This window comes from Heterocephalus glaber, unplaced genomic scaffold (assembly GCF_053883595.1).
Source record: "Heterocephalus glaber isolate CG9 unplaced genomic scaffold, H.glaber_assembly_v1.0 deba00001737, whole genome shotgun sequence".
Taxonomy (NCBI): Eukaryota; Metazoa; Chordata; class Mammalia; order Rodentia; family Bathyergidae; genus Heterocephalus; species Heterocephalus glaber.
The window spans coordinates 716,697-729,335 of record NW_028258445.1 but is presented as its reverse complement, the minus strand read 5'-3'; the positions used below and the strand labels follow the sequence as shown (position 1 = coordinate 729,335).

Here is a 12,639-nt window from a genome sequence, read left to right as displayed (position 1 = left end):
TCACTAAGGGAGGAATCAACCAGATTAAATACATGCTGGATATAGCTGAGGAATATGTATCAATGTTTAGGAAAAACTGGGTCAATCAAACATTGTATTTTTTATATGGTAGGAAAGAAAACACACCTCTCTTCTTTTGGAAAAATATATTAAATGACTGTTTGGTTGAAATAAATTTTTTCTCTTGAATTAATTTTTTTCTCCTGTAACATAGGAAGTACTCAATAAAGATCTATTGCAATTAAAATAAAATAAATTCATCCAAATGATGAATGTAACTGTATTGTATACCTACAATGTACCAATAAACTAAGTGGAAAAAAATTCAAATGCTATTCAAACAAAAAGATTTATATTGAATGATTTTAATCCACTCATGGTACAAAGAACAAACACCTTGAACTTTTTATTATGTTGAATTTTACAGCTTAAATTTTCTTCTAATGTTTATGTAGATCAAATAAGGTAAGAAAGAGTGTCTAAATGATCTAGTTTAGTGAATGCTATCTAAAAACATTAGCTTAACTGTTTCTCATTACAAGTATAATACTCCCTCCTACCTTCAACAAGAACTTCTTCCAGTAAAATACTTTGCCTGATAGGTTGGTTCAAAATGTTATCATGAGAACACGAAAAACTGAAAACTCAAATATTGGTGATTTTCTTTACATTAACTTTCAGTAGCCAAGGTATACATTACACTTATGAAAATCACATCGGTCCACTTAAAATTAACTTTATCCAAAGATATATTGGCAAGAGTAGGTGCAAAAATTACAAATTCTGAGTATTGGAAAACACTGTGACCTTTTGTTCAAAAAGTATATCTGTTGAATATATACAGTACATAGCCTGTGTTCACTGTACTGTACAATAGCACACCAGCCTCTTTCCCCTGTCTACTGATCAGTCCTCCTCGTCTTGACTCCTAGGTTTCCAGGGCTTCTAGTAACCACCACTGTACTTTCAACTTCTTTAAAATCAATATTTCTGATTTGCACACGTGAATGAGATCATGTGTTTCTTGTTTTTCTGTGCCTTCGCGTAATGACCTCCATTTCCATCCATGTTATTCCAACTGACAGAATTTCATACCTTTGCATGGCTGAATAGTATTGCATCATATACATCCCACATTTTCTTTATCCACTCATCACTTGATGGACAATTAGTTTGTCTTAATTTCTTGTCTATTATGAACAGTGCTGCAAAGTACATGGCCATGCCGCTGTCTTCTGGACACAGATTCCATTTCCTGTGGACCTACACCCAGGAGCAAAACCTCTGGATCATATAGCAGTGCTATTTTTTTATTTTTTGAGAAACCTCCATCCTGTTTCCTGAGATGCCTATACTGATTTACCTTCCACTCCTAAATACCCAGGGGTTCCCTTTTCTCCAGATCCTTACCAGCCCTTTGTTATCTTTTTCCTCTTTGGGATAATAACCATGCTTACAGGAATGAGCTATCACATCACAGTTTTGATATGTATTTGAAAAAGCTAGAAAAATGATTTGGAATCTTTTTAACCATAAAAAAATGATACATTTGAAAAAATAGGCATCTTCAATCTAATATACACATTATACCGTGTATATATAGATCAAAACATCGCATGATATCCTACTAATATGTGAAAGCTTTATTTTAAAACTTTTAACAATAAACTTCATTTAAATTTTCATCAAAGCACAGCTCTTTGCTCAGATAAATAATGAAGGGTCAGGAAAATGTTATGGCTCCATGAACCAATCAAGGGAGTAGGATCTCCAGGGTTTGTTTTTATTTTTCTTTTTAATCTCATTTTATTAGTAAGACGACCTTGAACAAGTCAAGTAATATCAACTAATTCCCCAACTTTCATTATTATAATGTACTGAAAAATGAAAAGGCTTGTTTACCAGCATATTGTGCAAAAGAATCATGTGTTAAATCTAAACATTTTGGGGAAATTAATTATAAAACTACACACACAATAAAGCAATCACAATATTTTCATTAGTAATAGAAAAATCATATTTCATCACCAAAAAACATACTCCAGGGCAATTTTTCCATTGGTGTAATTTTAGCTATAGGTTATTTTATTCAACAATATTGGCCTAACTTTGATGAACCAAAAATATTTTAAAATATTTACAGATAAATTGTACACTGATTACAATTTGCCATTAGTTGAAAAATTTGAATAGCAATATGATGAATGGAGAAATGCCAGTATTGGAAGAGAGGAGCTTGTATTAAGCCTTGCTCTTCCACTGGTTTCATGACTGATCATGGGTAGCAAATCTTTCTATTTTCACAGATGTGAAGCACAAAATAATCAGCCTTATGTACATCTTATGCCAGAAAGAGTTCAATGACAAAGTATTGGAAAACCACCAGTGAAATTTAGATTGCCCGTTTCCACCCCGTATCATTGTCATAAGTGGTAAAGGTAACATGAGTTCAGTCATGTCTACACCAAAAACTCAGTCTAGTTCTGGACATTGCTTGTATTGTGGTCAATGTGTGACATATGTACATGACATTATCACATTCATAATAGAAAAAAGATATTTCCAAAGGTGGATATGTGAAGATGTTAATAGAGATAGGAGATAAATATTTTTTTCTTTTGAGATTATCATAGCATAGAAAATGACTTAAACTTGTTTGCTGCTGATTCTAAGGGTTGGTACATTTGTGTGTGACTCAGAAAAGATATAATTTCAGTTTGGCTCACTTATTTAAATTATTCCAGTTGATACATAAAAACATAAAATCTGTACATACTCATGAGGCACCATGTGATGTTCTGTATGCATTGAGTAGTTAAAGTAGGTATAATATATCATATCTATCTCCTCAATCATCTACCATTCCTTCATGATGAGTACGTTTTATAATCTTATCCTCTAGCTTTCTGCTATCTAGAATATATAATTATTGCCTTGCTTGCCCTATTGTACAATACAGCACCAGGTCTTCTAGTTTATAACTGGAACTTACCACTCACCCTCTCCCATCTCCCCCTCCACCCTACTCCCCCAGGCCCTGGTAGCCATCATTCTCCTCTTCACTTCCATAAGATCAACATTTTTAGATTCCTATGAGGGAGATCATGCGGTCCTTGTCTTTCTGTGATTATTTTATTTCACTTAACGCAATGATCTCCAGTTTCATCCACATAGTTATTATAAATGATAGGAGTTAATTCACGATATGGCTGAATAATATCTCATTGTATATATATATACCATATTTTCTGTATCCACTCATCAGTTTCTAGAAATTAGGCACCTTAGATTTGTACTGCAGGGTAGATCCCAAGACCATCAAAGGAGATGTACACCTTTCAGGTACTTACATGGACACGTTCTAATCATGGACATGTTCATATTTGTATCACAGATATTATGCTCCAGCATGTTATATCCCCTAGCAAATCTAAAATCTATAAAAAGAAGAAACTGTATCTATGCAGCTTCTACAACACTAGGCAATATGCTGGAGATTTTGTACATGGCAGGTAGTCAATAAGAGTAGTTCTTTAAAAAGTTAGTAGGTGAGTCATTTAGGGTGTTTCTGAAGAGATTTTACCATCAATATGAAACTTCTTTTTTGGTTGTGCTAGGCATGAAAATTTAAGCATTGCTTTGAGGGAAAAAAAAGGGTTTCAAGCCATACATCTTGCCTTAAAATTCACTTGCATAAAAATACATTCTATTTGAGACAAACATTAACTGACATGCATACAGATGCATTTAAAGTCAATAAATAGAAATAATTAAATGTTATTAACAAGGTCTTGTATCAGAGAAAACATTGTTTAAAGTACAGATATTACTCATTTAACAACTGAGTTTTATTTCTGCAACTAGGTCATTAATTGAATTGGTCTCTAAATGAGGAATTGTATATAGTATGTACATTACAATATTCAGAACAAAGAAATGGTCAAAGGAAACTCCAACTTGATGACTTTGGTTTTGTTTGCATAACTCCTTCCTGCAGTACTATAATGTATCATGAAACATAAACTACAGGACTGTACTGCACAGTACAATTAGAAAAAATTACAGTACTGTATAAAGCAGATATTCAGGCTCTGTACAAGATGTACAGAGCTGTACAAAAAGACAGGTTGTAAGTCTTGAATAGTGTGCCTTGGTCATAAGTCCAAACAATCAATTAACAAGTAGATTGTTAAAATATGAATATCTATAATAAAAAAGGGAATAAGTTTTTTTAACACCTACTTATGCATCTATTTTAGTTTTGCTATCATTCTTACTCTTATACAAAATAGAAAGACAAAGTACAAAACATCAGATTGAATAGCTGTATTCAATTTTCTACATTCAAACAAGAAAGGGAGAGAAAGGAAGGAAAGAAGGAAGGAAGGAAGGGAGGGAAGGAAAGATAGGTAAGAGATAGAAAATAATAAATAGGTAGATATAGAGACAGAGAAAGAGAAACAATTTCCCAGGAGAGTAGCAACATGCTCTAATTTTAATTTTCCATCAAGAAAAAAAAAAAAACCTCTCCCTCAAACAAAGTAATTTTCAAACTTGACTCATCTGGAAGTTAATGGAAAAAGATTTCAGATTTACCAGTGTCTATTACAGTCTGAGTATGACCATTGCAACTCCCTGCTATTTCAGAAATATTCATTAGAATTTAAAATTGCTGTCTGTTGCATCCATAGTCTGAATATTTTAATACATAGGAGGAAATAACTCTGCAAGAGAAAATGCTTAAAAATGTGGTATTAATTAATGCCCAAGGGAAGCCATGGAAAAGAAAAAACAATTGTGGTTGTCACATACTAATTTTAAATACTGTTTACCAGATTTATATACATGTACTGCTCCAGCCTCCCACTCAGTAATTTGATGTTGGCAGAGTAGTTCTATTCGGAATAGATCCTTGGCTTCTAGAATTCACTGAGAGGAATGAGATATAAAAAATATATGAAGCCGCTGAATTTTAATGCAGCAAAATTCTAAGCCACAGGGAAGACCCCCAGATATAAACACATATACAAGCAGATGTAGGGGACTGCTGGCTTTGCCCAGAGTATCAGCCATTCATATTCATGTGAAGTGGGAGGCTCTGTGGTTAACAGCACATGCCCAGGAACAGCTTTATTAGAATACATCTTACAGTATTGGTTTATAAATTTATTTTTCTTTATTAATGAAGGTGCATTTCTAGAAAGAAAAAAATGGAATGAAAAATTATAAGATGAAGAGATCCTTCTCCTTCAATCTTACTATACCCTGGAAGAAGTAGGTCTTGTTGTCATCTCAATTGAATAAATGTAAGCTTCTATTTCCTGGAGGGAGACCACCCACATGCACATGAGATCTCACCAGTGAACAAATATGTCCTTATATATAAAAAAGAAACAAAGCACAGTGGGGATTGGTGTGCTAGATATCTCACATAAATGTTTCTTGTTTGATATTTATGGTAATTAAATAAGTTTTATGTCTATTTATTAACAGAAAATTCTTAAAGAAGCAACTTGTCAACCTGAAGCCTAAATTATTTCTTTCTCTGCTCCAAGCCTGCCATGTCTTTATTCATGATGTGTCTCATGAAGTTCAATCCAACTTATGGGATGTAACTTTATTGATTATTGATTCACCCCTGAGTCTACAGGCTAGTCCACAATTACATGGTCAAATTGTGGTTTCTTATTTTCACACATGGTATAAAGAATTTTCTGATATGATCCTTGACTTTTGATTTGTATTCTACAAATATCTCCAGATCTTCTCAAAATTGCATCCTATTAAGGAAAAATTATGGGGTAGGACAAGAAAAACATATTTTGGATTGCGATCTTCTTGTCACATCAAGAATTCATTAGCCTGGCTGCTGTACCACTGCCCCCAAGTGCCAAGGAGCAGAGCCCCCCAGAGCTGAGGAGGTGAGCTATGTGGGCACCAGCAGCACCCTCACCCTGCAGCTGTGCAGAGCCATTATCTGGATCTACACCACAGAGTTGCAAGGGTCATAAAGGACATTGTTCTGAGCTCAAGAAGATAGAGCAGAAGTGAACAGAAAGAGGTTCTCTCTGAGGCTGCTTGATGAAAATTGAAGCACACTGGAAAAGTGAAGAACATCTCTACAATAAAAGCATACCAGACCACTTTAGTTGGGGGAGCAGCAGTGTGGACCAGAGCAGCATGGCTGAAAGCAAATGCCAGCCAGGGCTCTGCCCCAACCCCAGAGGCTTGAGCACACCAGCCCAAGCCAAGGGTCTGCCTGGAAAAGAGCTGCACAGGCACACAAGCAACAGCCAGAGGTTCACCCTGATACCATCAGTAAGTGCAAAAGAACCTAGCCAGAAGCTTGCTCACACAGCAGGCACTGGGGTACACAGCTCCCAGCCAAAGGCCCTCCCAGCAACAGCTAAATAGGGGCCCCAGTGAGAGGCATGCCTAGATACAATCCCAAGTGTCCACAGTCCCCAGCCAGAAGCCTACCAAGACAACAGGTCAGCTTAGGGATGCAGAAGGCCACCTTTCTGAACCCAGGAATTGGTGCACTGGTGAGCAGCAGAGAAAAGGCAGCTCTGTGGCTTGTTAAGAATTGAAGACTAGTACGTGAGCAAAAAGTCGGCTCAACAAAGGCACAGAAGGCTGCATCTGTTGAAAAGAGAAGACACATAAACAAGTCTCAAAACCAGATTTTCAGATCACTTAGGGCAACCCCAAAGGGAAACGAGATGGAACAATCTAATACTCAACCAAATGGACTCCCTGAACTGTCAACAAATGAGGATCTGGAAAAAATGAAATCAGAAATAATTTCTCAGAAAATAGCAGAGATTGTGCTGATAGTGTAAAACATGATTAATAAATCTAGAGGAGACACAGATAAAACAATAGAGGATCTGAGGAACATGATGGAATCCCAACATAGGAAACAAGTGGAATCCATAAAACAGATGCAAACAGATTTCCAGGAGATTAAAAACTCTATTGAAAGTTTACACAGCAGAATGAGCCAATGTGAGGGCAGAATTTCAGATAAAAAAGATAAGATTGCAATTAGTGACCAGGAAAAAAAAAATTGCTTTAAAATAGGAAGGCACCATGAGAAATCAATCTAGCAGCTGCTAGACGATGCAAAGAATAGCATAAGACTGATCAGAGTTAATGAAGAAACAAGAGAGAGTGCAGATGACATAAAAAAACTGTTCATAGACGTGATGGCAGAAAACTTCCCAAGCAGGGGAAAAGAAATTGACATACAGATAAGTGAGGCATATAGGACTCCAAATAGCCTTGATCAGAAAAAATCTACACATAGGCATATAATAGTTAAGATTCCAGAAACCCAACAGAAGAAAAATATTTGTATAAGCAGTTAGAGAAAAGAAACACATTACATAAAAAGGAAAGAATCACAGCAGACTTCTCAACACAAACACCCAAGGCAAAAAAAGCTTGGAGTAATGTATTTCAAGCCCTAAAGGAAAACAGTCTCCACCCCACACTGATGTACCCTGCACAACTGTCTTTCAAAATTGATGGAGAAATAAGATACTTTCATGACAAAGAGCAACTTAGGAACTTCATGAATAAGGAACCAGCACTCCAAAAATTTTTTATACAATATCCTAGGAAAAGACAACAAGGATCACAACCCCATGAAGCCCAGCAGAATGAATCAAACAGACATGACAAGAAATTAAACACAAATGGGGAGAATTCAACAAAAAGAAAAAGGCATGACAAGGATAACTCAATACATATCAGTTATAACCATCAATGTTAGCGGTCTCAATTCACCAATCAAAAGAAATAGACTGGCAGAATGGGTCAAGAAGCAAGACCCAACACTATGCTGCATACAATAAACACACTTAGTTAAAAAAGAAACTCATTGGCCCAGGGATTTAGCTCAGTGGTTCCGGCACCTGCCTCGCAAGCCCAAGGTCCCGAGTTCGATCCCCAGCACAAAAAGAAAAAAAAAGAAAAAAGAAACTCATAGACTGAAAGTTGAAGGGTGGAAAACAATACTCCATGCAACAGGAACCCACCCCCCCCCAAAAAAGCTGGAGCAGCTATCCTCTGCAGATCAAGTGGATCTCAAACCAGCACTGATTAAGAGAGACAAAGAAGGATACTGTATCCTTATAAAGGGAACAATCTAAGAGGAAGAGATGACAATCATTAATATATATACACCAAATACTAGTGCACCCAAGTATATAAAAGAAATACTAATGGACATGTGAAATCATATAAGCACTGTAACAGTAGTAGTGGGGGAACTCAATTCCCCATTGTCACAAACAGATAGATGGGCTAGACAAAAATAAACAACGAAATACTAGAACTCAATCAAACTCTTGAACAAATGAACTTCATAGATGTTTACAGTGTTCCACCCCACAAAATCAGAATACACATTCTTTTCAGCTACACATGGATCGTTTTATAAAATAGACCACATACTCATTCATAGAACACGTTTAAGTAAGTGCAAAGGAATTAAAGTTATCCCCTGTATATTATCAGCCCATAGTGTGATGAAATCAGAGATGAAAAGCAAAAGAACTGCAAGAATTTCATAAACACATGGAAACTGCACAACACACTGCTAAATAACCAATGAGTCACAGAGGAAATTAAAGAAGAAATCAGACAGTTCCTACAATTAAATGACAATGACAATACAATATATCGGAATCTATAGGACACAATAAAAGCAGTCTTATGAAGGAAATTCATAGTAGTGAATAATCATATTAGGAAAACAGAGCGAGCCCAATTAAACAACTTGAGGCTGATCTTCAAGCTTCTAGAAAAAGAAGAGCAGAACAAACCCAAAGCTCATACAAGGGATGAAATTATAAGGATCAGAGCAAAAATCAATGCAATGGAGACTAAGAGAACAATACAAAAAATCAATGAAGCCAAGAGTCTGGTTCTTTGAAAGGTCAAACAAAATTGACATACCCTTAGACAACCTTATCAAAAGAAAGAAATAAAAGGCTCAAATCCATGCAATTAGGAATGAAAAGGATGAAATTACAATGGACCCAGCAGAAATCCAGAGGATCATCAATACCTACTTTGAGAACCTATACACCAGTAGGAGGGAAAATACAGAGGAAATGGACAGATTCTTAGATACATATGAATTACCAAAGTTGAATGAAGAATACCTAAAAATTCTAAACACCCCAATATCAATCAATGAAATTGAAAATGTAATTAAAAACTTACCAACTAAGAAAAGACCAGGTCCTGATGGATTCACTGACAAATTCTATAAGACATTTAGAGAACTACTGCCACTACTGTTTAAACTCTTCAGTGAAATTGAAAGGGAAGCAATACTCCAATTCCTTTCACAATAGCATCCAAAAAACTGAAATACCTAGGAATTAACCTAACAAAAGAAATCAAAGACCACTTCTCTGAAAACTATAGCTCTCTGAAAAGAGAGATTGAAGATGATATCAGAAAATGGAAAGACATCCCCTGCTCCTGGGTAGGAAGGATCAACATAGTGAAAATGACTATACTTCCAAAACTGCTATATAGATTCAATGCAATCCCAATTGAAATTCCAGCAGCATACTTCATGGACCTTGAGAAAACAATCCAAAAATTCATTTGGAACAAGAAGATACCCAGAATAGCAAAAGCAATTCTAAGCAACAGAGACATAGCAGGGGGTATCACAACCCCCAACTTGAAACTATACTACAAAGCTACTGTGATAAAAACAGCATGGTACTGGCAAAGAAACGGACCTGAGGATCAGTGGAACAGATTAGAAGATGCAGAAACAACTCCAGACACACTCAGCCACCTCATCTTCAACAAAGGAGCCAAACACCCTCACTGGAGGAAAGATAGCCTCTTTAATAAATGGTGCTGGAAAAATTGGGTTTCAACTTGTCAAAGGTTAAAACTAGACCTATATCTCTCACCATGCACTAAACTAAAATAAAAATAGATTAAAGATCTAAATATTAAAATAGAAATGCTGAACTGGCTGGAAGAGTGGTTAGGTAGAACTCTTGAAGACATCGGTGTAGGAAATGATTTTATGAACAAAACCTCAGTTGCACGTGAACTAGCACAAACAATCAACAAGTAGGATCTCTTCTTATTAAAAACTTCTGCACAGTAAGTGAAACCACCAACAGTGTGAAGAGACAACCCACAATGTGGGAAAATATCTTCACCTGCTGTTCCTTAGACAAAGGTCTACTAACTTGAATCTATAAAGAACTTAAAAAAATCAGACCTCCCAAATTTAAAGACCCAGTCCAAAAATGGGCATCTGAAATGAACAGATATTGCTCACACAAAGAAGTAGAAATAGCAAAGAAACATATGAAAAATGCTCAACATCACTGGCCATTCGAGAGAAGCAAATGAAAACAACTCTGAGATTCCACCTCACTCCAGAAAGAATGGCTGCTATCATGAAATCAACCAATAACAAATGCTGGTGGGGCTATGGGGAAAGAGGAACACTACTCCCCTTCTAGTGGGAGTGTAGATTGGTGCAACCAGTGTGGAAATCAGTATGGAGATACCTCAAAGAACTAAGACTGGATGTTCCATTTGACCCAGCTATTCCCCTGATGGGTATCTTCCCCAAAGAATTAAAAGAATCATACCACAATGATATATGTGCACCTATGTTCATAGCAGCACAATTCCAATTGCCCATCAACTGGAGACTGGATAAAGAAAATGTGGTTTTTTATAAAATGGAGTACTACTCAGTCATCAAAAATGAAAAATTAGAGACATTTATAGCTAAATGGATGCACATTGAGGCAATACTCATTGGGGCGATGAAGTGAAATAAACAGGACACACATGTGTAAATACCAAATAGTTCCTCTAGTGTGAGAAACCAAAAGTGTAAATAAAGACTAAAAGGTATAATAGATAATGTGAAACAGGAAGAAAAGGGGCAAAGGGAAAGTGGGAAGTGGGAGGGGTAGGGGAAAGGAAAGAAGGGAATGGGATTAATATGAGAAAATGAAAAAAATGGAAAATGGAGACAAAGTCTGTAAATAAGGAGGAATGGAAGGGTTGAAGGGGGGACAGGGGAAGGGGGGAAATACAAGAACTAAGAGAGATTATGTAAAGGTGCAAATATCCATTGATGAATGTCATTATATTGTATACCTTAAATGTACCAATAATATCAATTTTTACAAAACTAAAAAAAAAAAAAAAAAGAATTCATAAGCCTCCTGGAGCCTGGAAGGACATGAACTTATTTGGAGAAAGTCATCACAGATTTAACTTGTGAAAATGAGGTCATACTGGATTTCAGCAGCCCTAACCCAGTGTGATTGGCATTCTAACAAAAAATGAAGTGGAACCAAGAGAACAGGATGAAGCCACTAGAGACAGAGGCAGACTGCAGGGCAAGGAACCCGAAGGGTGGCCGTCACCTCCCCAGAAGCTAGCAAGAGGCCGGGAAAATCATCCCAGAGCCATCAAGTACCTTAGCCCCATCAACACCTTGATTTCAAACTTCTAGTTTCCAGAACTGTGAAACAACAAGTTTCCATTGTTTAAAGCTTCTTGGAGTTTATAATAATTTGTTTTGGGAACCCTAAGAAATTGGTACACATATAACCAACTTTCCTGACTGGGCTTCGTATTCCAAACCTCCTCCAGTAATCTATTCTGGCCTGTGATTGTACTTACTCAGCGCCCACAATCGTCCTGCTATTCCACAGAGGCTTGGCTTGAATGAGTCTTCTCTAAGCTCAAGTCGGAATCTCATTCCCATTGCGGTGATCCTAGGGTGGGAGGAGCTGAGGCCCTGGGAAGTGGCTCAGGGTGAAGTTGCTCTGCCCCGATGAATGAATTAGTGCTGTATAAAGGGCTGGAGCAACTGGCTTGGGCTCTTTGTGCTGTTGCAGTCCTCTGCCATGTGAGGACACCTGGTCAGTGCCTTCTGAGAAACGATCTTCACCAGACACCAGCCCTACTCGCTGTTTGACCTTGAACTCCACAGCTGGTAGATCTGTTAGGAAACAAATCTCTGCCGGTTATAAATGACCCACTCCGCAGTGTTCTCTTCCAGTGCACAAGTGGACAGAAACAGTCATCGCTGTTTTATTGCAGGTCTAAATCTTTTCTTGTTAACGCTTGAATTTTAAGTGATCTTGGTTCTTATCTTCCATCAAAGCTCTTGAAGACTTTTCATAGGTAATTTGCAAAAAAAAAATCTCAATTAATTTTCCATAATCAGAAGAGTTGAGAGAGAGCAGTCATGTTATGGGTCAGAGGCTCCCAAATGGGGATGCGTTCAAGGGTGGTGCCCAGCCCGTGGTTGCTATTGGAGGGTGATGCCACCTTAAGAGGTGGGGCCTGTTGGGGGAAGTTTGGTCACAGAGGACATGCCCTTGAGGGGACACTGGGATCATGTTTCCTTCTTTTCCTTTCTTTTGCTTCCCAAGTGAACAGACTGCCACCATATATCCCCATCACACGTGGCCCCTCACCCCAGCTTCAAAGCAACAGGGTCAAGTAACCATGGACTGAAACCTCTGAAACCATGATCCTAAATAAAACTTCCTTTGAGTTAATTTTCTCAGGTATATTTTCACAGTGTTAAAAAGCTCACAAGTAAGGAGCTGAAGA

At 37.1% G+C, this 12,639-nt stretch overlaps 1 long non-coding RNA gene across 1 annotated transcript in view; it reads right to left on the bottom strand.

The window, feature by feature from the left end:
• The window catches only part of LOC147821421 (uncharacterized), a 60,320-nt gene that overhangs the window by 46,206 nt on the left and 1,475 nt on the right, over positions 1-12,639 (bottom strand). The window contains exon 2 of the long non-coding RNA XR_015447015.1: positions 11,698-12,194. This is a non-coding gene — a long non-coding RNA (uncharacterized LOC147821421). The remainder of the gene's footprint in view (positions 1-11,697; positions 12,195-12,639) is intronic.